Source organism: Mustela nivalis, assembly GCF_964662115.1.
Source record: "Mustela nivalis genome assembly, chromosome: 1".
NCBI lineage: Eukaryota > Metazoa > Chordata > Mammalia > Carnivora > Mustelidae > Mustela > Mustela nivalis.
This window is the reverse complement of record NC_139020.1, coordinates 66,928,982-66,942,244: the sequence shown is the minus strand read 5'-3', so window position 1 is coordinate 66,942,244 and position 13,263 is coordinate 66,928,982. Positions and strand designations below refer to the sequence as shown.

General features: G+C 44.8%; 1 protein-coding gene across 15 annotated transcripts in view; it reads right to left on the bottom strand.

Moving 5' to 3' along the window:
• PXYLP1 (2-phosphoxylose phosphatase 1) overlaps positions 1-13,263 on the bottom strand; it is a 69,349-nt gene that overhangs the window by 42,156 nt on the left and 13,930 nt on the right. For 4 of the 15 annotated variants that reach the window (XM_082711945.1, XM_082711946.1, XM_082711943.1 and 1 more), the window contains exons 2-4: positions 5,548-5,670; positions 2,515-2,658; positions 389-548 (exon numbers count right to left, since the gene is read on the bottom strand). The exons of 1 other annotated variant lie outside the window; for it this stretch is intronic. The gene's annotated coding sequence lies outside the window, so the exon portion shown is untranslated. Of the gene's footprint in view, positions 1-276; positions 347-388; positions 549-2,514; positions 2,659-5,547; positions 5,671-13,263 lie in introns of all 15 variants that reach the window. 10 more of the 15 variants (XM_082711942.1, XM_082711940.1, XM_082711944.1 and 7 more) reach the window with 5 other exon arrangements.

Genomic DNA, 13,263 nt, shown 5'->3' with positions numbered 1-13,263 from the left:
GGTTCACTATGATCAGGCCATACCCCACAAATCCCACGTCATGTCCCAGCCCTTCCCACAATACGCAGTTAAGCATGTGGGCTCAGGGATCCGTTGGCTGGGGCTCAAGCCTTTCTTAAACCCTTAAGGAGCCACAGTTTCCCCATCTATGAAATGGGGACAACCACAGGCTCCACGTCACATGTTGGGTTAGGGTTAGTGAGGTTAGCAGGTGTACGGGACCCAGCACAGTACCTGGCTTCTAAAAGTGACTTCTCTCATGGTTTTAATACTCACGACCCACATATGAGGTACTGCTTCCCCTTCATCTCTGCCCCCACTCGAGAAGCAGCATGCCTGTGGGACCCTGCCAGAGAAGGTCAGAGTTGAGAGAGGTTTTAAATATCACCTGATTCAAGTCTTCTGATTGACCAGAAGAGAGGCCAGAGCAGGTGAGAACTGGCAAAGGCTCCAGGCTGCTCCAGAAGACTGGCTCTTGTGACTCAAATCCTTGCTTCACAATCAGAGAGGCACCCAGCCTGTGCTCCTTGTCCCGTGCTGCCTCTCTCCTGCAGAGGACACACTATGTGGCAGATATCTCTGTCTGCCCGTGTCTATTTGCTCTTTTTGATTCCTAAGGGAATCCTCTAGGTTTTAGCTGGATACACGGCCACCCAGCTAGAGAGGATATTCTCCAGAGTCCCTTGCAACCAGCAGTTGCCATATGATCAAATCTGGGCCAATGAGTTGTGATTGAAAGTATTAGAAGCAATTCTGGGTCAAAAGGAGGCTATCTGCCCCATCTCATTCTGACCTTCCTCCTTTGCCGTTTCCCATGCTCTAAATCGCTGGTGGGGAGCTAAGCCAGCTTTCTTGACACCCATGGAGACAACATCCTAGTGCATATCAGAGAAGAACCCTGGATGGCCTCATGGGGCAGACTACCCATTTCCTTGACTGTCTACCAGCCCAAACTGTTTTGGGAGAGAAAAAACAATCTCACAACCTTTTAAAATCATTGTTATTTCGGGACGCCTGGGCGGCTCAGTTGGTTGAGCAGCTGCCTTCCGCTCAGGTCATGATCCCAGTGTCCTGGGATCGAGTCCCACATCGGGCTCCTTGCTCGGCAGGGAGCCTGCTTCTCCCTCTGCCTGCCACTCTGTCTGCCTGTGCTCGCTCTCTCTCCCTCTCTCTCTCTGACAAATAAATAAAATCTTAAAAAAAAAAAATCATTGTTATTTCACTTCTGTTAAAGAAGTCAAACCCATATCCTCACTAGAACCTGCCAGGAGCACTAGATGACATCAGTCCTCCTCATGACGGCTGCCTCTGGAGGCAATGATGAATAAACATAAGCCAATCATGACAAACTGCACTAGGCAGGAAAACCTCATCACATACTCTAAAATGTCACCTTAGATATGATAGAGATTAGTCACGGTTCAGTTCTTTTTGAGCTTTATTTTTTCTTTTATCTTAAACTATTTATTTATCTGTGAAGATGGCTTGGCTGCAGGTAACAGAAACCCTCTTGAACACAAAGAGACTCAGTCATATTCTCATATGAGGAGTCAGAGTGTGAGGAAGGGCGGCTCCAAGGTTAGTTAATTCAGGGCCCCAGAAGCATCATCAGGAAGCCAGCACCCTTCCATCTCTGGACTCTGCCATCCTGTCCTTGTCCCATCGCTAGGATGACTTCCCCTCAGGGATGTAAGATGGTGGCCATGTTCTTGGGCATCACGTCACCTTTGGCAATCTGCAGATGGGAAAGGGACAATCCTGCACATGCTTGCTGGCAGCAAGGAAGGCCTTCCCAGAAACCCTCCAGCAGACCTCCCCTAACGGCTAACTGGCAGGACGGTGTCACGAGCCTATGCGCAAGCTCATCACGGGCACTGGGAATGGACCACCATGATGGAGTGAAACCAACTGGGTATCACCTCCTTCCTGGCAGAGGTCCATGGAGGAAGGGAGACGGTGGAGGCCTGCACAGAATCAGAGTTATGTTACAAACAAGGGAGTGAGTGGGTGTCTGCAAGAACCCACAACTGGAGATTTGACAACACACACGATTATTCTAAAAAATAATGACAGTACCAGCACTTTTCAGATCTAGCAATCAAAGCACATACAGTCCTAATTCTATGTTTAAGAAACACCAGTGTTGGTTCACTCAGGTAGAATTCCACAGTGACAAACAGCAGAGAGGCACCCTCACGAGGCATGTGTCCTACCAACAAGACCATTTGTTCCATATTTTATGTATTTAAATATGCAACATGAATTATTTACCTACCATTTCTTTCCAGAAAGGATCTAGGCAGATAATCTACAGATTTAGTACTTTTTATCCCTGAAATATTAAAGACCCCACCCCCCCCCACTTCTGAACTCTACTTTCCTGCCACTCTCTCCTTTGAGGTTTTTTCCCGAGCTCTACAAAGGATAAACTTGTCAAGGGGTCTGATCACTTCTCAGGACCGGAAAAAACTGAAATAACTAATTTGTCAAGCCAGGATCTCCAATCTTACGTACTTCTTAGTGGTTTCTTTCCGACACTGTGGGAGAGGCCTGGGTTGCATCCAGATTCACCACTTTGCTCCTTCTTAAAGTTGTAGCGGTAGCGACATCTGAAATTGGCTTACTCTGACTCAGAATGTCAAGAGCGGCTTTAAGTACCTCAACAAAGAAAAGGGAGAACATGCAGTTGGCAAGATTTACTCATCACAAAGCCACTTAAAAAATACAGCTGATTCTTTTTTTTTTTTTTTAAGATTTTATTTATTTATTTGATAGACAGAGATCACAAGTAGGCAGAGAGGAAGGCAGACAGAGATCAGAAGAGAGGCAGGTTCCCCGATGAGCACAGAGCCTGATGCAGGGCTCGATCCCAGGACCCGGGGATTATGACCTGAGCCGAAGGCAGAGGCTTTAACTCACTGAGCCACGCAAGTGCCCCCAAATATACCTGATTTATTTATTTTGCAAGCAAACTGTGTCAATAAAAAGTCTGTTACAGGGGTGCCTGGGTGGCTCCGTGAGTTAAGCCCCTGCCTTTGGCTCAGGTCATGATCCCACGGTTCTGGGACTGAGCCCCTCTCTGCTCAGTGGAGGAGTCTGCTTCCCTCTCTCTGCCCCTCCCCCTGCTCATTCTAATAAATAAACAAAATCTTTATAAAACAAACAAACAAAAGCCAGATACATTTCCTTTTTTTAAATATTTTATTTGAAGGACACCTGGGTGGCTCAGTCATTAAGTGTCTGCCTTCAGTTCAGCTCATGATTCCAGGGTCCTGGGACTTTTTTAAAAAGATTTTATTTATTTATTTATTTGACAGGCAGAGATCACAAGGAGGCAGAGAGGCAGGCAGAGAGAGAGAGAGGGAAGCAGGCTCCTTGCTGAGTAGAGAACCTGATGCAGGACTTGATCCCAGGACCCTGAGATCATGACCTGAGCCGAAGGCAGCGGCTTAACCCACTGAGCCACCCTGGCACCCCAGGGTCCTGGGATTGCGCCCCACATCGGGCTCCCTGCTTGGTGGGCCTGTTTCTCCTTCTCCCTCTGCCTGCTGCTCCCCCTGCTATATGCTCTCTCTCTCTCTCTCTCTCTGTGCATCAAAAAGTAAAATCTTTGAAAAAAAAAAAAAAAAACTTCCTTTAAACGTTTGTTACGGTGTCAAGGAAAGCATAAAACATTCAACGTGAAGGGCTGTAAAATGAGAAATACATATGTACAATAAAGGTTTGCATGGTAAAAGCCAAATTTTATAGACAAAAAATAAGGTGAGCTTCGGAGGGTCTGCAGATCCCAGCAATGTGAATCAGGCCCCCCGAGAGTGCAGTTTGCCACAGCCCCCTTCGCTTTCTAAAAACTGTGTTTTCCAGGTTAACAATACTACACAGAAACAGGGTTTTGTTCTGGATAGACACGTGAATGGGGGCACTGAAGCATGCTACAAATCAAGGTGTTTTGCCCAACGAGGCCCTTTCCTGGCTTGAAGCACACTTGCCTACAAAGCTTTGATCATACCCGGTGCTCAATGCCAGCTCATCCCATGATTCCCTCATGATGAGGCACAGAGTTTCAGGTCCCCTGTGGACCATCACTGCCAGCGCCCAAGGCAAGAACTCCATGCCCTTAAAATATGTTTAAGAAAATTTCTGGATGGTTCAGTGGGAGGGTGGCAGCCTCCGTGTCAGTACAGAACGAGCCCTCCTGCTCAAGGAGATGGTCAAGGTGGGTAATTACTTGCTGGCGATGCTCCATGTACCTGAAATCCAAGGAGTCTCTGGTTCAAGCTCTCAAAACTTTTTTTTGGTGGTGGGGGATGTTCCTTTGCACTTGCATTTTGCAAAGTGCAAACTCACTTGCAATTGCAAACTCTACAAAAACAGAGCTAAGAGCACTGTCACACAGAATCAGACATTTAGATTGGGAAGGAATCTGAATTGCTATTAGTCCAAACTCCTTTCTAGTAAAGCAGGGACTAACACTGTTCTAAGCTCCAAAACTTTGATTCAGCTTAGATTAAAGCCATAATTAAATATATGCCTCAAAGTCAATGGTATTCATCATACACAACGGTGAGAAGCTGAGAGCTTTTCCTCTTAGACCAGAATAAGATAAGGATGCCCACTTTCACTTTTATTCAATATAGTACTAGAAACCCTACCCAAAGCAATTAGGTAAGATAATGAAATGAATGATATTCAAATGAGAATGCAAGAAGTAACACTGCCTCTATATTTGCAGTCTGCTTCTCCCTCTTTCTCTGTTGCTCCCCTTTGCTTGTTTGTTATAAGCTCTCTCTCTTTCTGTGTCAAAATAGATAGGTAAAATCTTAAAAAAAAAAAAAAAAAGGAAGGAAATCTTGAAAGTTTTCATCACAAGAAAAAATATTGTAAGCGTGTAAGGAGATGGATGTTAACCAAACTTGTGGTGATCATTTCACAATACAGACATATGCCAAATCTTTACGTTGCACGCCTTAGTACAGTGTTCTATGTCAATTATATCTCAATAAAACTGGAAAGCAAAGAAAATGGGATATAACTTGATGTCGAGGAAACAAAAATGTGCAGTGTTAATAAAATAATCCAAAGGGGAAAAAAAGCCCATGTGGAAGCAGCATACCACAGAAGACTGAGTTTCCAGTAGCCTGGGTCCCCAAATCTCTATATGGAGCAGAGGTCCCACCTCATGAACCCCCACCTCAATACCACTGTCTTGGAGCCAAGTTGGACTGCTTTTACATAGGAAAAATAATCCATTGTGCCAAGCCATTGCAATTTAGGAATTTGTTACAGCAGCTTAACATAAATCCTAATACTTCTCTGTATATACAGGCTTTTGATAAGTACTAAGCAAAATAATATATATAAAACACCAAGTCATAATAGCTCAAAAAATGCTTAATTTCTTTTTGCTTTGGAGCAAGAGTTTTCTAGGAATATTCACATGCACAGATTGGGGCTAGCCCCATAAACTTATTACCAAGCAACATTTTCAGGAGAGTTCTGGTTATTTGCATCTTTAAATCACTCTGTCATTGGGAATATGGTACTTACCTTGAAACCTAACTTGAAGCTGAGAGAGGCAGAGACCTTGAAACAAAGATGTCACTTGGTAGATGGTAGGCCCTTTCAAGTCTTCAAGAGGGGGTCATGCTTACCTGTAAACCACTAGGCATTCTTAAAACAAAAACAAAAACAAAAACAAAACAAAAAAACGAGGTCAGTGGTACTTAATGAGAAACGTGGGGGAAGAAGCTGTTCACAGCCGTGCTTCTGAGAATGCCAGGCACTGAGGTGGCCACAGTCTTTGTTTACACATCAGTTTCCACAAACTTAAGCTAAATGAATGAATACTTATTCTGTATTGTCCTCATAAAATTGAGTTTCTAACTTGAGATTCTGAGTTTGTCTACTAAAAAGAGCAAAGAGCTATCCTATAATAGTCATCTTCCAAGGTTATCCACTGGCCACTATTCATCGGTGACTGTCGCACTATCAGTTGAGTGTTGCGGGACGTCACAATGGTAGGAACGTTTGCTGCAGACGGTGGTTCCACTGACAGTGTTGTGGGCCCTGTTGGCTACAGAAGATCGGCTCTGCCCACCAACTCTGTGATAACTAACCCCAGACCACCGAATCACTGACCTTATTATAACGTGCTTAACCAGATTAAGACTGATGCTTCCTCTTCTGAAATTAGCAACACACCTGAAAGTCTTCTATAAGCAAAAGAAATCATTCTAACTGGTTACTTTAAAAACACGGTGCAAAATCTTGTTCTTCCCAGAGGTCTGTCCTTGTCTTTTCACTGAGGTATAATTTCCATATAACATTATATTAGTTTCAGACACAAGATAGAATGATTTGGTATTTGTACATATTACAAAAGGATCACCACAATTAGTCTAGTTAACGTTCCTCACCATAGTTAACATTCACCATCACACATAGTTACAATTATTTTCTCATATGAGAACTTTTAAGACCCACTCTAAGCATCTTCATGACTTAATGATTTTATAACCATAAGTTTGTACCTTTTCACCCCCTTCACCCTTTTTGCCCATCCCCACCTGGCAACCATTTATCTGTTTCTCCATATCTATGATCTCATTTTTTTTTTTTTTTATTTTAAGATTCCACATATAAGTGAGATCATAGTGTCTTCTATAATCTCCCTAGCAGGTGATGATCAAAACTTTGGGCCTTTAGCAGTTTCCTCTAATGCCCTTAGGAGGCTGACCAAACCCTGCCCATGGCCTCCAAGGCCCCAGTATTAGTCCAGGTGTACCTCAGCCCCACACATAGCCCTCCAGTCATCCTAGCCATCTCTTAACCCCACAAAAGTACCTTGCTCTGGGGGCCCTAGTGTCTGTGTCCACATATGTCCTCCAATGACCCAATGAGGAGGAAAGTCAGCTTGGCAAATGCTTGGAGTGCCAATCCATGAGGGGCTCCAACACCCCTCCCCGCAAGAAGGAGCCAGAGATAATTAGAAAACTATACCTTTCTGGAGCTATTTGGGGCAGGGGAGGAAGGTGGAACCCCCAAGGCGCATGCTGGAGCTAGGACGCAAGCCATAAGACTATCTCTTCTGGAGGACTCTGGTGAGCTCAGGCACGCAGGTAAGTTTAAAGCCAGGTAAAGTTTAAAGTTTAAAGGATGAAGGCCGTCTGGGTGACCCACTGGTTAAGTGTCTGACTCTTGGTCTCAGCTTGGTCATGATCTCAGGGTTGTGAGATCAAGCCCTGTGTCAGACTCCCTATTCAGCATGGAGTCTGCTTGAAGATTCACTCTCTCTCCCCCTCCTCACACGTGTGTGTGTGTGTGTGTGTGTGTGTGTACTTTCTCTCTCTCTTTCAAATAAATAAATGTATTTTTTAAGATTTTATTTATTTATTTATTTGACAGACAGAGATCACAAGCAGGCAGAGAAGCAGGCAGAGAGGGATGGGGGAAGCAGGCTTCCTGCTGAGCAGAGAGCCCGATGTGGGGTTCGATCCCAGGACCCTGGGATCATGACCTGAGCCAAAGGCGGAGGCTTTAACCCACTGAGCCACCCAGGCACCCCTAAATAAATACATCTTAAAAAAAAAAAAAAAAGCCAAGTGTGAAAAGCTAGGGAGAGCCAAGCATGAGGGTGTAGTGGTTCTAGAGCATATCTACAAATCTCCTGTCCCATCTCCCATCAAGAGGGGGTTCTGGGTCCCCTGAGTAGGCCTCAGGACTACCTTAATAGAATGGGACAGAAATGATGCTGTGTGACCTCAGAGACCATGAGATTCTACCTGGCTCGGTCTTTCTTAGGTCTCTTGCTTTGGAGCCCTGAAGTGATCACACTAGAAATCCCGCATGAGAGGCCACCCAGAGACAGGGATGCCCAAGCAGCTCCAACTGTCCGAGGCTTCAGACATGTGAATGAGGGAACATTTGGGTGATTCCAGACTGGCCAGTGCCTGAATAACTGTGTGGGACCCAAGTGATAAATAAGAGTAGGCCCTGTCCACCTCCAGATCACAAGGATAACAGTAAAATGACGGTGGTTTTAAGTCACCAAATTCGGGAATGACTTGTTACACAGCAGTAGTGAAAGCTTGAGACTTTGTCAGTCTTGCTCCTAACTCTTCTGTTCTCAGTACCAAGAACAGTACTTGGCCCAGACCAGGTGATCAGTCACGGTTTGTTGGATGACTGAATGAACGGACAGATGAATGCATGAATGAATAGGGAGAGGCTCACCACACCCACCCGCAACTCATCCTTTCTGCCTTCCCCAGCAGGCACGTTGCCATCTCTCTTCTGTCCCAGGGGAAACAGAGGCAGAAGAAAAATTATTAAATTTCCTTACTACTTACAGCCCACTGACAAGTCCTTGAAACAGGCAGAATGACATTCTTCTAGGGACTCAACTGCCTTGATGTTGACACTTTGCTAAGGGCAACAGGCAATCCTAACCCACCATCTTTCCTCTCCCCACACTGCCCCAGGATTCTGTAAGCCCACTTTAACATATAAAAATTCTTTCGGAATCTTCATCTCTATTCCCCAAGATACATGTTGGCAACCACGCCCCAAGTATATGACCTCCTAAGGTCCTGGAAACCTTACCTCCAAAGTCCTTTGAGATTGATGCTATCCCTAACCCCCTCCCAACTTGAAAGTATATAATGGGCCATTCCTCATGTCCCCAGTGCTGCTCTTTCTGCCACATGTCCTGTCCCTATGCTTTAATAAAATCATCTTTTTGCACCAAAGACATCTCAAGAATTCTTTCTTGGCCATCGGCTTTGAACTCTAATGTTCTTTCCTACACCACCTCCACCTTTCCCACCTAGCTAACTCATGACTGGCCCTCGGATCCCAGCTCCAAGATCCTTTTCTCAGGGAGCTGCCCTTGAACTCCCGTCTAGTTCAGATCCTGTCTGACACTCTCAAGTCACCCCGTCCTCCTTCATGACACGTCTTAGGGCTATCCTTACATAATCAAATAATCATGCTGAAATTCTGGCTGTCTCCTGTGACTGACTGTAAGCAACGGGGTCTGTTCACAAGCCTGTCTCTAGTGCTGGACAAAGCCTGGCCCAGAGCTGGCTGACTAGGTATCAGAACATTTCTGAAGACTGGTAGCGTACAGCTCAGCTGTTTTTATTCACAAGACTTCTGACACCAAAAGTGTAGTGTTTTTTCCTCAAGCCAACCAATTTTTCAACTCTGTGGACACCAGCTGGGTGTCCTACAATTCAATTCAATTCCAGCACTGACTACTCTGAGTTAGTATCAGACTTCACGGGCATAAGGGCTCAGTCCCAAAGACTGCCCCTACTTGAGTTGTCAGTTACCAGCACCAGGTCCCCAAATTACCCACTTTTGTCAGACCTGGTTACAAAGACGGGGAGGGAGGTGTTCCTCGAAAAACGCGTACCCCTTTCTGCTTTGATAATTTGCTCCAACAGCTCACAAAACTGGAAAACACTTTACTTGCTGTTACTGTAGATTTATTATAAAGGCTAAAACTCAGGAACAGCCCAATGGAAGGAATGCATCGGGCAAGGGCATAGGGTTTCCATGCTCTCTCCAGGCATGCTGCCTTCCTAGTACCCTGACATGCTGCCAGTCTGAAAGCCCTCTGAACCTGAACCCCTGTTGTTCAGAGCCCCCCCCTTTTTAAGGTTCCAGACTGAGTCACAAGTGACCCTTGACTGATTTCAACAACCTCTGGCCTCTCTCCCCTCCCTGGAGGTCAGAGGGTGGGGCTGAACGTCCAATCCTCCAACCGTGCTCTGGCCTTTCAGGCAACCAGCAGCCATCCGGAAGCCACTTATCCCCACCCCACAGTATTACCATATGAAAGACGTTCTTCACACTCTGGAGTTTGCCAGGGTGTTAGGAGCTGTGTACCAGGAACTGGGGAAAAACAACCGAATATTTACTTTTTATGATACTCTCCTGTTTTTAGGTGGTGCTTATTTTCACTCTTCTCATTAATATTGCGCTAGAATTGGCCTCTAACTGCTAGCCCACCCTCTACCAGGCTGTCCAAACCCACTCAAACCCTGGTCATTCTCACCACACACACTCCAGGAAACCAAGAAGTTGAACATTTTCTTCAGGTTTACTGGGTAGTCTGGGGAAGAGGTGGAACCTGAAGCCAACTCTCCAGACTCCCAGTTCCACATGGTGTCCTTCACACCACACTGCCTCCTGGATATTCTCCCCGCTGTGGAAAACTCTGGGGGAATCATAACCTGTCCCTCCAAACAACGACAAACAAGCCCGTGCACTTTCCACAATGGAACACGTGAAGCAGGCGAAGCTTCTTCATATTTAACATACAGGCTTCAGTGTCTCTACAGAACAAGAGCCCACGCTGATATTTACCTCCGCACTTCCTCAAACACCTAATGGATGAGCTCCTCAACAAACATCTAATTCGGATTTTAATTTGGTTCTTTTATTGGACAGACCTCTGCACAAGGTGTTGATCTGCTTTCCTTTCTTTTCCATTACTTGTCATTCCCCAGGTCAGTGGAGATTTAAGGACATAAATAAATGAAGATAAAGAATATTTCAGGTGGGCGCACCTGGGTGCCTCAGTTGGTTAAGCATCTGCTTTTGGCTCAGGTCATCATCCTGGAGTCCAGGGATCGAGTCTCCCGCATTGCCCCATATCGGGCTCCTTGCTCAGCGGGGAGTCCGCTTCTTCTTCTACCCCTCACCCCACTTGTGCTCTCTCTCAAATAAATAAGTAAAATGCTAAAAAAAAAAAAAAAATTCTCCAGGTGATCTGCAATAGTTCAGTAAGATAGAACTCCTGAAACTGAGCTTTTAAAGACAATGCAATTGAAAGACCCCTGTCCTGGAAAGTCCCCTCCCCTAGAAGATAGATAGGATAACTAACCGCTTGTTTGCTTTTCTGTGAACCGCTGGCTTTTAGGTATAAGATTAGGTTATTAATTGTGGGATTAATTGCTCTCTTGCCCTTCTGTAACTGCTTGGCTTATAGAAATAATAGGGACGCCAGCCAATCAGCAAAACCCAAGTATGCCTTTTTCAAAAGTTCAAACTGTCCTTCACAATGACCCAGAAAAAAAAATGTGAACATTTTAATGTGACTTAATGTGAAAAACTAAAAAAAGATACAGAGTGCCATGCATGCAATGACTCTAAAATTTTATTTAAATGTGTGTGTGTATACATATATATATATATATATTCTTGGAAAAGCTGGATGGAAAGAAATACAAATTTAAAAATGACATGGCATGTCTCACCATTTCGATTGGCAAAAAAAAAATTAATTAACTAATACTCTTTACCCCAGGAATTTGTATTCTGGGTCTCTAGTCTCAAAAAACGCTCATTCACGGGTGCAAAGTGGCAAAAGGAATAAATATAAATGTCTGAAAACCGAAATGTTCGCCCATAGGGCAATGGTTGGAAAATTATAGTTTTTCATACAATGGAACATGATTCTGCCTTTAAAAAGGAAGAGGGGACACTTAAAAAACAAACAAGGGAAAGAAAAAAGAAAGGAAGGGAGGAAGAAAGAGAAAGAGGTAGACAGGCTTAGCTGTGGATGTGGACAAATCTCCAGATTCTACGAGTTAAAAATGAATGAGGCAGCGTGTGAGAGGCGGTGTCTCAGATCCAGTGCATATGTGCTATGTAGGTATCTCCCGTAGGTAAGACATCTACACAGCTCAGCATATACAAGGAAATCTGAAGAGAATACGTAAACTCACAGAATAAAGCCTGGAAGGAGACAGCCTCTGTTGAGAGCCACATGGAGTCTCTCATGTCAAGCAGTTATGCAAGCAGTTCAGGAGATACCCCTGGGACTTACGTCAGCTGACACCCCAGAACCGATCACTGACAGAACCAGAGGGGGTTCTGCAGAGACCCAAAACTGATTAAAGCCCTTTAGAAAGGGGAGGATTTGGGCAGCAAACTGTCAGACTTCAAACACAACCCTTTCATGTCTGACCGCTTAAAAAAGGCAACTGCTGAGAAGGCTCTGCGGATGGATCTCTAACCAGACCCCAGATCCTTCACTGCTCAGACATCAGAAGCAGCGAGCGCCAAGGGCTGAACCAGACCAGCCCTGGGCCTTATCTCAGCCGTGCGCCCTCAGACTGACATCGTGGTTGGTTCCTCAACGTCCTGCACCCCTCTGTTAGCTTGTTCGCTGTGTGGCGTGTCTTCTGTCCTGTCTTGGGTGTGTGTAGGAAGACAAGTTTAATCACACGGGGACCCGCAACAGAGTCTGGAATCGTGAACCTGCGATTTGTGATTTAACCTTCATCACTGAATAAAGCGGACACTGTGAAAAGACACGACTCATGTGTGCGCCTTCACTGTGTGCTCATGACAGCCTCTAAATTAACAGTGGTCAGCTCAACTGCGGACTTTTCAAAATTTACTCATACATTTAATGCTTTGTTTTTACAATGTATTATGTACAAATAACAAAAACGATTAATAATGACAGCAGGATGGGACGCCTGTGTGGCTCAGTGGGTTAAGCCTCTGCCTTCGGCTCAGGTCATGATCTCAGGGTCCTGGGATCGAGTCCCACATCGGGCTCTCTGCTCAGCGGGGAGCCTGCTTCCACCTCTCTCTCTGCCTCTCTGCCTACTTGTGATCTCTCTCTCTGTCAAATAAATACATAAATAAATAAATAAATAAAATAAATCTTAATAATGACAGCAGGAAATGTGATGTTGTTAAGTCAAAAAAGCAAGCTATAGGGGTGCCTAGGTGGCTCAGTGGGTTGAGCCTCTGCCTTCAACTCAGGTCATAATCTCGGGGTCCTGGGATCGAGCCCCCTGTTGGGGCTCTCTGCTCCACAGGAAGCCTGCATCCCTCCCACTCCCCCACCCCCATGCCCCCTGCCTGCTTCTGTCTACTTGTGATCTCTCTTTCTCTGTCAAATAAATAAAATCATTTAAAAAATAAATAAATAAAGCAAGCTACAGCAGCTTTTTACAGCTTTTTACAAATACAGCACCTACAGTTTGAGCTCAATTATGTTATAAACAATATATATTACAAAACTGGACCGCGTGGTTTGAAACAGGGCTGGAAGTGGGACTTTTTACTGTTACACTCTTTAGAATTTTGAACCTATTGCTATTTTTAGAAATCACTAAAAGAGACAATTTTTAAAGGAATGCCAGAAAGAGAAAAATAGACCCTTAATGTTATGAGTGGTTATGGCTGGGATTACAAGTACTCTTTTCTTTGAAACAAACTGTAAGGATGAAAGTATGG